Source organism: Cydia splendana, chromosome 24 (genome assembly GCF_910591565.1).
Source record: "Cydia splendana chromosome 24, ilCydSple1.2, whole genome shotgun sequence".
In the NCBI taxonomy this organism is placed as follows: domain Eukaryota; kingdom Metazoa; phylum Arthropoda; class Insecta; order Lepidoptera; family Tortricidae; genus Cydia; species Cydia splendana.
In genome coordinates, this window is record NC_085983.1 from 1,848,477 (window position 1) to 1,862,410 (window position 13,934).

The window sequence follows — 13,934 nt, forward strand, 5'->3', positions numbered from 1 at the left end:
GCTAAATCGGTTCTTCAATACCATGTAATGTCCACACTCACTTTCCAATATAATCCTAATAAATAACTTAAATTTTCAGCATTTTCTTTATCCCAACCTTTTCTTTCGTTACCACGATGATCTCTTTCTCGCTCTTACTTATCGGTGCGTCGCACAATAACCTTGGTGCGGTGCGATGGTGTGTTACGGCCTTCCTGAACAATCACTCTATTCCGAATGTGTGCGGCCAGGCCATAGTAGGAGATCCCACATATATGGTCGACTTCACCAATCTGTCTGACGGATGAAACTAAATATTATAAATATTATATTATAGGGACATTGTAGTTTGATATACTTATCGTTATTTTGAATAACGTAATAAATAGCATAGTATCGTAATACATAATTAACGGTAAACATAATGTTATTATTGGTATAATGGTCATAAGGTATATTTACACTTCGTCTAATATACATTGTCATAATTATTACATACTCTAAAGCATATTATTTGTTATAACAAGTGACATCATATAATTATTCGTGTGGCATAATAGTTGCATGACATAAATGGGTTAGGTTAGGTTGGAACTGCGACTCCGCGCTAACGAATAACTACCTAACAAAAGGAGGGTTCGGTTAAGTTAGAACTTTGACCCTCCGTAGAATAAAATACTCTAACAAAAAAGTGGTTTAGCTTAGGTTTGAACTGCGGCCCCTGCAGAACGAAAACCGTGAAAAAATTGGTTAGGTTAGGTTAGAACTGTGACTTCCCTAGAATAAAATAAGTAGGCCTGCGTACTAGTTATAAAAATTAAGTAAAACTACGTTATCAGTAAATGAAATATGACAAAAATATTATACAATATATGTATTTATACTTGATAAAATTGTATGCAGTATTACGTTATACAAAAGTATAATATAATAAATGTCATTATAAAACATGTCTATATACTATTTGAAAATTATATTAATTAGGCATTATATCAATGACAGTTTAGATGAAATGACAATATAATAAAGGAAACGTATAATAAAAATTACATTATAAGATACAATAATATATCAAATAGCGTTATAACCAGGGCCGGATTAACCCTAAGTCAAAGTAGGCAACTGCCTAGGGGCCCCGCCTCGGCTAGGGGGCCCCGGCGGCTCAGCGCGCACCAAATAATATTTTGTTCCATAGGGTCAAAATTCATAAGTAATTTTTTTATTCTTAAAATAATGAGTATACTTTGTTATTGCTTTTTTTTTCGATCAATTCTTTAAATTAATGAAATACTGTAATAAAATTGAAGCAATACGTTACAGTTTACGGGGCGTATTCTGCGTACCTGTTGTAAAGTTGTAATAATAGGGGATTTCAGGAAAAATGGTTCACTTTTATTCGAACAACCAACAACTTTCGTGTTATTTCGACTCAGAATCACGAGGACTATTGATTAAAACCAAGAAAAAGAAAGAAGACGAACGTGTCCCCAGTTTTTCATAGGAATGCTCGACCTTCAGCTTCACTTTTTACCTCAATTTACCATTGGTTTGTGTTTCACATCTCCTCTACTTCAGCTTAGCCTTTGGCCTCGCTGCGGCCTGCAGTCTCGCTTTTTAATACAATGGACATTGGTTCGTGTTTGTGCTCTGAACTATTTATCCTGAAGTCTGATGAAGCACGGCTTTGACTTCGCATGAAAGCTCGCCTCACTGGGGCACTTCGGACTTTTAGGCCCAGATGAAGATCGATACCCAGCCTTTTAACACGCTTTCACAATTTGCGATATATTGTTAACAAAAAATTTCGCGCTCGCTGCGCTCGCGTTTATTTTTGGTTCTTTAGTTGACCCTGTATCGTCTACATGTTAGCTTGACTAGTGAATGAATAGAGTTAGACCAAGAAAAGTCTGCAATTATTTTGATAGCATACGCAGTGCAAGTGTTATTTATACGTCATAATTTCATAGAAGTTTTGACGTTTAAAATAACACTTGCACTGCGAGCGTGCTATCAAAATTGTTGCAGGCTTATCTTGGTCTAACTCTAGTAATTTAAGTAATTTTAACATATGGAAATTATTTATTATTAGGTTGATTCTAATCATGTGGCTGGGCGTTTGGTCTTATGGTCGGACAATTGCTGTTCAGCCTCGCAAAATATTAACTATTGAGAAAATCAACTTTGCAGAACTGAGCTTAGCCTTTAGCCTCGCTTAAAATTTGCCATTAGAGGTAGATAGGCAAGTGACGCTGAAGCTCACATCTTTGGTATTGCACTGGGAATTGGCCTTGAGCCTAAAGGGCTCTCCCCACACTTGACGCGACGCGGAAGCGGCAAAAACCGATAGAATAAAGCTTTATGTCCACGCAATAAGAGCGAAAAGAACATCGTTCGATTTGGATCGGCTCGGCCTACGCCTGAAAATTGAAATTAAAAACGCAAACTTAAACTTTCCCTGTACTAAATATGCTGTGTGCAGAATTGATTGTAGGGGGCCCCGAGCCTCGCACTGCCTAGGGGCCCCGACATGCTTAATCCGGCCCTGGTTATAACAAATGTATGTTAGTTTTTTTATAATTATATTAAGCATTACACACCCGTTCCAGAACATAAATAAATAGCATGGTATAATAATATACTCCGCCTGGTACTCCATTCCGAGATTCGCGTATGACCTAACTGACACGCGCCTACGTCATCATGCTGTTTACAGGTTCTCAAACTTTGAAATGTGGGAGAATTTTAACCAACGGTGAAAATTATTTTAACGGCATTAATTTTAAGTTATTCATGTAGAAACATAGTAAAATAAAACAAATCTAATGTATTAAATTAAACTTTATTTATCTATACAAGACAAACGTTTAAAAAACTAATTCACAGTTACACATTAATTACCAAGCTTACGACGTGAAAAGTTTGGAAAACACTGCGACTGCTGACACTGAGCGAGAAGGAAATAACAATTAACACGCGTTCGACAAGGATGACGGTCAGGGCATGAAGTTATCTAGATCCGAATTGTCAAATGTCCACAGCGCTATCCTGTGTTGCCAGTAGTATAAACAGAATTACCCGAAAGTCTGAAATTTCTTTCGTGAATCGGAAGATATTGCTAACGAGTAATTAAAAATGACGTGTTATTGTAAAATTGAAGCTAAAATACATATAAATGAAAATTATAAAGTAATATTTTAACTTATTAACCATAGGTATAATGTACCCATGTAACATGTTATGTTGAAATAAAGTGGCAATGTTATTGTGACGTAATCGCGTGTCACTCTGGGAATGGAAGACCATGTTTTATTAGACCATGATAAATAGTAGTAGCATGGTCTAATAAAACATGGTCTTCCATTCCCAGAGTACATTATACCTATGGTTAATAAGTTAAAATATTTCTTTATAATTTTATAATTTTCATTTATATGTATTTTAGCTTAAATTTTACAATAACACGTCATTTTTAATTACTCGTTAGCAATATCTTCCGATTCACGAAAGAAATTTCAGACTTTCGGGTAATTCTGTTTATACTACTGGCAACACAGGATAGCGCTGTGGACATTTGACAATTCGGATCTAGATAACTTCATGCCCCATAGACTTATAATATATAGAGACGGTGTCTCAGCGAGCTGTCACTGTTGCCACTTTTGTTTAGTGTACGATTAACAATGAGGCCCACCTTGCTGTAGCCATGTCGATAAAGTCATATCGATAAACTATCGACATTTCTTGCAATTTTAATTTTACTTCAAAGGTTTAACGGTACCTAAAATGAACAAAAACGCTTTTATTCTTTATTGTGGTTATCAGTTCACAATTTTATAGTCACGCCCCAGCAGGGAACCAAGGGAAAGTTCAGATATTTAATTAAAATACATAAATACCTCCTAAAATAGGTGTTCCGCAATAATTAATTTATATTATTATATTATAATATATTCATTATCCATTAGCATTTCAATTATGTTTATGTTTAACGAAGATATTGAAGCTTCAATTAATCGCTATTTCGTTCCGCTGTGTAGCGTTTATCGATATATAACATGATTAAAATCGACTTTTTACATCCCTAAAAGAGCACACATATACGCTTTTACGCACACATACACAGCCTGGGCGCATCACAAAAGGCAACACTTGATTTGAAGTCCATCTTGTCAACAGTATGGTTGTCCTTTTTTGACAAACGGCATTTTTAAAAGAGCGAGGAGAGAGAAATGATACTAGTTGCTGCGCCGTGAAAGAGAACAGAAAACGTTGGGCCCTTGTTCATGCCCTGACCGTCATCCTTGTGGAACGCGTGTTAATTGTTATTTCCTTCTCGCTCAGTGTCAGCAGTCGCAGTGTTTTCCAAACTTTTCACGTCGTAAGCTTGGTAATTAATGTGTAACTGTGAATTAGTTTTTTAAACGTTTGTCTTGTATAGATAAATAAAGTTTAATTTAATACATTAGATTTGTTTTATTTTACTATGTTTCTACATGAATAACTTAAAATTAATGCCGTTAATATAATTTTCACCGTTGGTTAAAATTCTCCCACATTTCAAAGTTTGAGAACCTGTAAACAGCATGATGACGTAGGCGCGTGTCAGTTAGGTCATACGCGAATCTCGGAATGGAGTACCAGGCGGAGTATATTATTATACCATGAGTAGTAGGAGATCCCCCATATAGCCGACCTTCACCAATCTGTCTGACGGATGAAACTATGAAAATATGAAAGAAAATATGTTCCAGAACATAAATAAATAGGGTCAAGGCTATTTTTAATAAATTTTTGAAAAAAAATTTTTTTCGGCAAATTTCACCGATTTGTCTGACGATCGAAATGAGTTTCAATGGAAAGTATACAACTTGTACAACATAAATCATCTAGGTTGCCTATCTTTTTCCGGTCACTATTATGTGGTTGCCGTGTTTAAAGAGGTGATTTTATGTCGATAATTGCACACATCTGTCTGACGCTTGAATTATACATCAAAATGATGGTAATTTTATTGCAAATACAATGGTATAGGGTTGCCTGCGAAAATCCGGTCACAAACGAGGGTTGCCAGGCTTTTAATTAAAATAAGAAGGGAAGACTTTTACCGATAACTCATAAACGGCTGAACTGATCAAGTTTGTTTTAATTTTATTTGATTGAGTTTGTTAAGCACAATTTTCATGATTTTTTTAATAATTTTTGGACATGTTTCAAAAGTTAGAAGGAAAAACTTGTTTTTTTTTTCTTTCTAAACGATTGTTTCCGAAATGATTCACTTTATCTAGAAATGTTGTTTAAAGACCCCTATTCATTTTAAAAGCCCTATCCAACGACACCCCTCCATATGAGGTTGAAAAGATAAAAAAATTGTCACACACATATTGTTTCTTTCAAAGCGATTATTTCCGAAAATATTCACTTTATCAAAAAATGTTCTTCTAAAACCCCTATTCATTTTGAAAGACCTTTCCAACAACATCCCACACCATAGGGTTGACACGAAAAACAAATCCTCACGTACATTTTGTTTCTTTCGAGGCGATTATTTCCTAAAATATTAACTTTATCAAAAAATGTTGTTTTAAGACTCCTATTTATTTTGAAAGACCTATCCAACAACACCCCACACTATAAGGTTGGAACGATAAAAAAATTGTCACACACATTTTGATTTTTTCGAGGCGATTATTTCGGAAAATATTCACTTGATAAAAAAATATTCTTCTAAAGCCCCTATTCATTTTGAAAGACCTTTCCAACTATATCCCACACCATAGGGTTGCCACGAAAAAAAAAATTCTCACGTACATTTTGTTTCTTTCGAGGCGTTTATTTCCTAAAATATTCACTTCATCAAAAAATGTTTTCTAAAAAACCGTATTTATTTCAAAAGATCTATCCAACGACATATCACATTATAGGGTTGAAGCGAAAAAAATGGTCCATACTTTTTTTTTTCTTTTTTTTTCGTTTGATACCTATGTTGAAAGATGTCATATGATATGAATTTTAAAATAAATAGGGTTCTTCACAAGAACATTTTTTTGATAAAGTGAATATTTTAGGAAATAGGCGCCTCGAAAGAAACAAAATGTATGTGAGAATTTTTTTTTCGTGTCAACCCTATGGTGTTGGATGTTGTTGGAAAGGTCTTTCAAAATGAATAGGGGTTTTAGAAGGACATTTTTTGATAAAGTGAATATTTTCGGAAATAATCGCTTTGAAAGAAACAAAATGTGTGTGACAATTTTTTTACCTTTTCAACCTCATAGTGTGGGGTGTCGTTGGATAGGCCTTTCAAAATGAATAGGGGTCTTCAAACAACATTTCTTGATAAAGTGAATCATTTCTGAAATAATCGTTTAGAAAGAAAAAAAAAAGGTTTTTCCTTCCAACTTTTGAAACATCTTTCCAAAAAATATGAAAAAAATCATGAAAATAGTGCTTAAAAAACTCAATCAAATAAAATTAAAACAAACTTGATCAGTTCAGCCGTTTATGAGTTATCGCTAAAAGTCTTCCCTTCTTATTTTAATTAAAAGCCTGGAAACCCTCATTTGTGACCGGATTTTCGCAGGCAACCCTATGCCATTGTATTTGCAATAAAATTACCATCATTTTGATGTATAATTCAAGCGTCAGACAGATGAGTACAATTATCGGTATAAAATCACGTCTTTAAACACGGCAACCACATAATAGTGACCGGAAAAAGATAGGCAACCTAGATAATTTATGTTGTACAAGTTGTATACTTTCCATTGAAACTTATTTCGATCGTCAGACAAATCGGTTAAATTTGGCGAAAAAAAATTTTTTTTTTTAATTATTAAAAATAGCCTTGATCATATTTCTTTAGGCAACCCTATTTATTTATGTCCTGGAACATATTTTCTTTCATATTTTCATCGTTTCAGCCGTCAGACAGATTGGTGAAGGTCGACCATATATGTGGGATCTTAGACCGTAGGGTTACCTAAAGAAATATGATCAAGGCTATTTTTAAGAAATTTTTGAAAAAAAATTTTTTTCGGCAAATTTCACCGATTTGTCTGACGAACGAAATAAGATTCAATGGAAAGTATACAACTTGTACAACATAAATCAACTAGGTTGCTTATCTTTTTCCGGTCACTATTATGTGGTTGCCGTGTTTAAAGAGGTTATTTTATATCGATAATTGCACTCATCTGTCTGACGCTTGAATTATACATCAAAATGATGGTAATTTTATTGCAAGTACAATGGTATAGGGTTGCCTGCGAAAATCCGGTCACAAATAAGGGTTGCCAGGCTTTTAATTAAAATAAGAAGGGAAGACTTTTAGCGATAACTCATAAACGGCCTAATTGATCAAGTTTGTTTTAATTTTATTTGATTGAGTTTTTTAAGCACTATTTTCATGATTTTTTTTATATTTTTTGGATTCATGGTTCAAAAGTTAGAAGGGAAAACCTTTTTTTTTTTTGCTTTCTAAACGATTATTTCCGAAATCATTCACTTTATCAAGAAATGTTGTTTAAAGACCCCTATTTATTTTAAAAGGCCTATTCAACGACACCCCACACTATAAGGTTGAAACGATAAAAAAATTGTCACACACATTTTGTTTCTTTCAAAGCGATTATTTCCTAGATAGATATTTATTAAAAATGTTTTCTAAAAAAACCGTATATATTTCAAAAGACCTATCCAACGACATGTCATACTATAGGGTTGAAGCGAAATAAATGGTCACATACATTTTTTTTCTTTTTTTTCGTTTGATATCTATGTTGTAAGATGTCATTTGATATGAGTTTTAAAATAAATAGGGTTTTTCCAAATAACATTATTTGATAAAGTGAGTATTTTAGGAAATAATCGCCTCGAAAGAAACAAAATGTACGTGAGATTTTTTTTCGTGTCTACCCTAATGGTGTGGGATGTTGTTGAAAAGGTCTTTCAAAATGAATAGGGGTTTTAGAAGAACATTTTTTGATAAAGTGAATATTTTCGGAAATAATCGCTTTGAAAGAAACAAAATGTGTGTGACAATTTTTTTATTGTTTCAGCCTTAAAGAGTGGGTTGTCGTTGGATAGGCCTTTCAAAATAAATAGGGTACTTTAAACAATATTTCTTGATAAAGTGAATCAGTTCGGAAATAATCGTTTAGAAAGAAAAAAAAAAAGGTTTTTGCTTCTAACTTTTGAACCATGTGTCCAAAAAAGATAAAAAAAATAATGAAAATATTGCTTAAAAAACTAAATCAAATAAAATTAAAACAAACTTGATCAGTTAAGCCGTTTATGAGTTATCGCTAAAAGTCTTCCCTTCTTATTTTAATTAAAAGCCTGGTGTTCTGTCGATTTCCGTCCCCGTACTATACCTATACCTACCTAGATGTATAGCCTCTCGTTAGTTACAATAAATAATGTTTAGAAACCAGACGCGTTTGCTTTGAGATTCACCTGCAATGGAAATTGAACCTTATTCCGTAAAGAACATGGTCCATTCGAACCAAGATGCTTGAACAGTGACACGTAAAAATAATTGGATCAATAGAAAATTGGTGTAATTTCGGTGAATTAACGTTAAATACATATCAAAATGTGGTTAATTAGTTGGACAAATATGTAACAAAAGTGAATTAAGCCAAAAGAACTTTAAGGATTCAGACAATTCAGTGTTTTTACAAAAATAGTTTTGCAAATTAATTACGTGTGATAATTGGACAAAAGGACAAGGTGTATCGTGGATATAACGTTTTGTGTTGTTAACTACAAATAAGACAGTACTTTGCCGTGTATTAAAATAGTGAGTCGCCGTGATTTCGGTAATTTGTTGGACAATTTCGTGTGGCGCTCGCTTACCCTACACATAAAAAGTTAACAAAGGAGTGGAACTTTCCTACAGTGGTTACGTACTTTTATTGCTGTGTTTTTGACTATATGTGATAGACTATTGATTTATTAGTTGTGATAGACTTATTCTACAATGGATAAGATTGAAAAACATATAGTTATTCAAGCAGATACGCTAGAAAAGGTGAAAAAGGCATACGTTAACTACAAGAAATCTCCTAAGGAGAGATTAACGGCTGGTTATGTGAAGGGAAGAATAGATACACTGGAATTGTACTGGAAAGAGTTTCAAGTCGTACATGAAAAGTTAATTTTGTCGGTTCCTATGGAACAGCGTCAAGCTACAAATTATTTCGCCGACAACACGTTTGAGGCATTTGAAGAAGAGTATTACACATACAAAGGCGAAATGATGTCTAAGTTAGAAAGTATGGTTCCGACAAAAAGTGAGTCTAAACAAACACTTACACCTACACCTAGTACATCGAATAGTAGTGAAGTAAAATTGCCACGAATTTCGCTTCCTACGTTTAATGGCAATTACACTGAATGGCAGTCTTTCCATGACTTATTTATGGCATTAGTGCACAACAATGAATCCTTGCAAGATGTTCAAAAGCTACATTATCTAAAGAGCAGTTTAGCTGGAGAAGCGGAGGCATTATTACGACAATTTTCAATAACCGCTGAAAATTATAAAGAAGCTTGGTCAGTACTGAAGAAACGTTATGCCAATAAGAGATACATAGCTAACTGTGTTTTTAAGAAATTCTTTTCACAAAAAACGATAACGCACGAATCGGCTACAGCTTTAAGACAATTGTTGGACACTTCGGTGGAATGTATGAGTGCACTGAAACATCTGGGCTTACCTACGAATAATTGGGACGCAATTATTAACTATTCCATAGTGTCAAAATTAGACTCGAGCACTCACAAGGAATGGGAAGAGTTAATAAGCAGAGATGAGACGGACGACTTACCTAGTTTTGATAAATTAAAATCGTTCCTGGAAAATAGGTTCCGTACTCTGGAGATGGTTGAGCCTGCAAGTAAAGTATATAAACCTGTGAAAACAAAGATGTTCCATGTAACTGCAGCGAGCGAAGTGAAGTGCACATTCTGTAACGAAGATCATTACATTTATCAATGTAAACAGTTTTCTAAGCAAACGATAGAAGACAGATACAGTTTCGTGCAGAAAAATAATCTCTGTTTTAATTGCCTAATACCGAACCACAGTGTATTTAAGTGTAAACAAAAGACAACTTGCCAGATTTGCAAAAGAAAGCATCATTCGTTACTGCACCGAGATAAACAAGCAAGTGAAGAATCGCATACGTCTGGAGAAACAAATAACAACAATGAAGAAAAGATACAAACCGTCGTCGTGGCGCACACGTCGACCACATCACAAGTTCTACAACCTGGTCAAGGCACCTTGTTGACGACAGCAATGGTGCATGTCACAGCGGAGTCGGGGCAGTCACACGTGCTTCGGGCTCTCGTAGACCAGGGATCAGAGGAGTCCTTCGTGACTGCAAGGGCGGTCGAGTTGCTGGGTTTGAAGAAAACCAAAATCAGCGGAGTGATCTCTGGTATTGAGGAGTGTGAGACGTCTTTCAAACATAGGGTAACGTTACGCATTCAATCAAGGTACGATATTTCCTATTGTATAAATGTAGATGCTTATGTATTGAAATCCGTAACCAGTCAGCTACCATCTAGGGAAATAAGAAGCCTTAATTGGCCACAAGTTAACGAATTAGATTTAGCTGATCCCACCTATGGCTCACCAAGGAGGATTGACATTCTTCTTGGTACGAGAGTTTACAGCGAAATCCTAGAAGCAGGTTTAATGAAAGGACCAGGAAATTTTATTGCTCAAAAAACACACCTGGGCTGGATTTTGTCAGGGGGTAAGAAAACTAATAAAGATACTAATGCATCATTTACTGTTTCACAGCACATTACAAGTCTACATGTTACAAGACAAATTGAAGAAGATAATAATCTCCTGAAAAGGTTTTGGGAGGTAGAGTCTGAATTATACAAGAAGCACAGCATGTGGACAAAAGAGGAAGATAAGTGCGAGGAAATATATCAACAAACAACAACAAGGGATGAGACAGGGAGGTACGTAGTACAGCTTCCTTTAAAAACAAATTTTGAAGACACTGTAAGGTCGTGTGGAAATACAAAGCGTCAGGCAGTAATGAGATTAGAGCAGCTGGAAAGGAAGTTCGCCCGAAACGAGCACCTGAAAGCAGAATACACCAGAGTTATACACGAGTACTTACAGTTAGGCCATATGAAGAAGGTCGACACAGAAGATGAAGGTAATGCAGTATATCTTGCGCATTGTGCTGTAATAAGAGATGATAAGGAAACATCAAAGCTGCGCATAGTTTTTGACGCGTCAGCAAAGGGCCCTAACGGATGTTCCTTAAACAGCAGCATGATGGTAGGACCTACAATTCAGCCAGATCTACGTAGTCTGGTGTTTAGATGGAGAACTCACAAAATCTGTGTTGTTGGCGATATTATAAAGATGTATCGTCAGGTAAGAATGAATGACAAACACACAGATTTACAACGCATAGTATGGCGGGATAATACATCTGAGAAGATAGATAGTTACAAGCTACTTACAGTGACATTTGGGACAGCAGCTGCACCTCATCTGGCTGTCCGTACGCTTCAACGTTTAGCTGATGATGAACAAGACAACTACCCTCGAGGAGCGGCGGTAGTAAGAAACTCTTTTTACATGGATGACCTTATGACAGGTCACGAAGATCTCGACGAAATGAAAGCAACCTGTAAAGAAATCAATGCATTATTAAAGGCAGGTGGCTTCGAGATGCAGAAGTGGTCTAGTAACTCTGAAGAACTCCTGAAGGACTTGATTGATGGCACGAAGACTCCGGAACCTGTAAAAGACAAGAAAGAGATTAAATTAGATAAAATAATAAAAATACTGGGACTTACCTGGGATAGAAAGGATGATACTTTTCACGTTTCAGTAAACTTACCAGCAAGCAGGATACCTGTAACAAAGAGAGTGATTTTATCTGATGTTGCTAGCCTATTTGATCCTTTTGGATGGCTCTCACCTGTCGTAATAACAGCCAAAATCATGATCCAAAAATTATGGCTTTGTCATTGTGGTTGGGATGATGAGCTATCTTCAGAGTTGGTTGACGAATGGATGAGCTTCAGAGACGAATTACATGAGCTGCAAACTATAGAGATTCCAAGATGGATCAAGATGTCATCTCGCTGCAAAGAAGTGGATCTGCACGGGTTCTCTGATGCCTCAACACTTGCATATGCAGCTGTTGTGTATGTAAGAGTTGTTGACGAGCACGACGTTGTTCATGTCACGATATTAGCTTCAAAAACAAAGGTAGCTCCCCTGAAACAATTGACGGTCCCGAAGCTTGAACTTTGTGCTGCGGTGTTATTGGCAAAGCTGCTGCATGAAATTTCAGGATTATTTAACATACCTATGCACAGAATCTACGCATGGACAGACTCAATGGTGGTTCTTGCATGGTTGCAGTCCCCACCCAGCCGCTGGCAGGTATTCGTAGGCAACAGAGTGTCGGAGATCATCCAGCATATAGATAACGATAGGTGGAGACACGTTTCATCGGAAGACAACCCAGCTGATCTTGCCTCAAGAGGTATTAAGGCAAGTGAACTTACAAACAATGAACTTTGGTGGAGTGGACCCGTATGGTTAAAGGAGACAAACACTGAGGTGTTAAGGGCCACAACAATTCCAACAACAGATCTAGAATGCAAGAAATCATTCCACGGCTCAGTACAAGACACACCTATTTGGGAGAGATTTTCGTCGATAGTCAGGATGAAAAGAGTGATAGCTCAATGTAAGAGATTTCTAGATTATAAAAACAAAAAAGATGATATCTTGAGTGCTGACGAGTTGGATGAAGTTGAAAACTGCTGTGTAAGGTATTATCAGAAACTAGTATATAGCCAAGAATTTGAAGACCTGAAAAAGAAAGGAAAGGTTAGAAACAAAAGTTCATTAATTAAACTTACCCCGTATGTAGATGAAGACGATTTACTGCGAGTTGGAGGACGGTTGAGTAAAGCGGATCTGCCAGAAGACGCTAAACACCCTATTATCGTACCAAGCAAGCAACATGTTGCAAGGTTAATAATAGCGGATGCGCACGCCAAAACTTTACATGGCACAATCATGCAAACCATGACCTACGTCAGAAGTAAGTACTGGGTCATAGGTCTCAAATCCGCAGTTAGAGATTTCACTCGTAAGTGCATCGTGTGCATAAAAAACAACGCACTTACTAGACAGCAGCTAATGGGCCAGTTACCCACCTCAAGAGTCACTCAGAATCGCGCCTTTTACCACAGTGGAGTTGATTTTGCTGGGCCGGTGTATCTAAGAACGTCAAAGGGTCGAGGTCGTACATCTGCAAAAGGCTACATCTGCTTATTTGTCTGCATGTGCACAAAGGCAATCCACTTGGAAGCAGTAACTGATCTTACAGCTCAAGCATTCATCGCGGCGTTCAGGAGGTTCGTCGCACGTAGAGGACATTGCGCACAATTATGGAGTGACAATGGGACCAATTTTATTGGTGGTGATAAGGAACTAAGAGATATGTGGTCCAAGAGCTCTAACAACGTACCTAAAGAGATAGCTGAACTTCTTGCTAATGATGGTACGACGTGGCACTTTGTGCCGCCAAAGTCACCCAACTTCGGAGGCCTGTGGGAAAGTGGAGTCCGCTCGGCAAAGCGCCATCTGTTGAGAGTCAATGGAACTACGACGTTGACATATGAGGAATTTTCAACTCAGCTAAGCCAGGTTGAAGCGTGTCTAAATTCAAGGCCACTCTGTCAGCTGGATGACACTCTGGACACGCTTAACCCCCTCACGCCAGGACACTTTCTTGTAGGTGAGGCCTTGATAAACATTCCTGATAGAAACTATGAAAACAATAAATTGCATTTGTTAACGCGCTGGCAACTCGTACAAAAACAAACTCAAGACTTCTGGAAAAAATGGCAATCAGATTACTTAAACACACTCCAGCAAAAACATAAGTGGTACG

The 13,934-nt window shown here is 36.4% G+C and overlaps 1 protein-coding gene across 1 annotated transcript in view; it reads right to left on the reverse strand.

Moving 5' to 3' along the window:
• LOC134802437 (uncharacterized) overlaps window positions 1–13,934 on the reverse strand; it is a 258,039-nt gene that overhangs the window by 155,211 nt on the left and 88,894 nt on the right. The window lies entirely within an intron of this gene.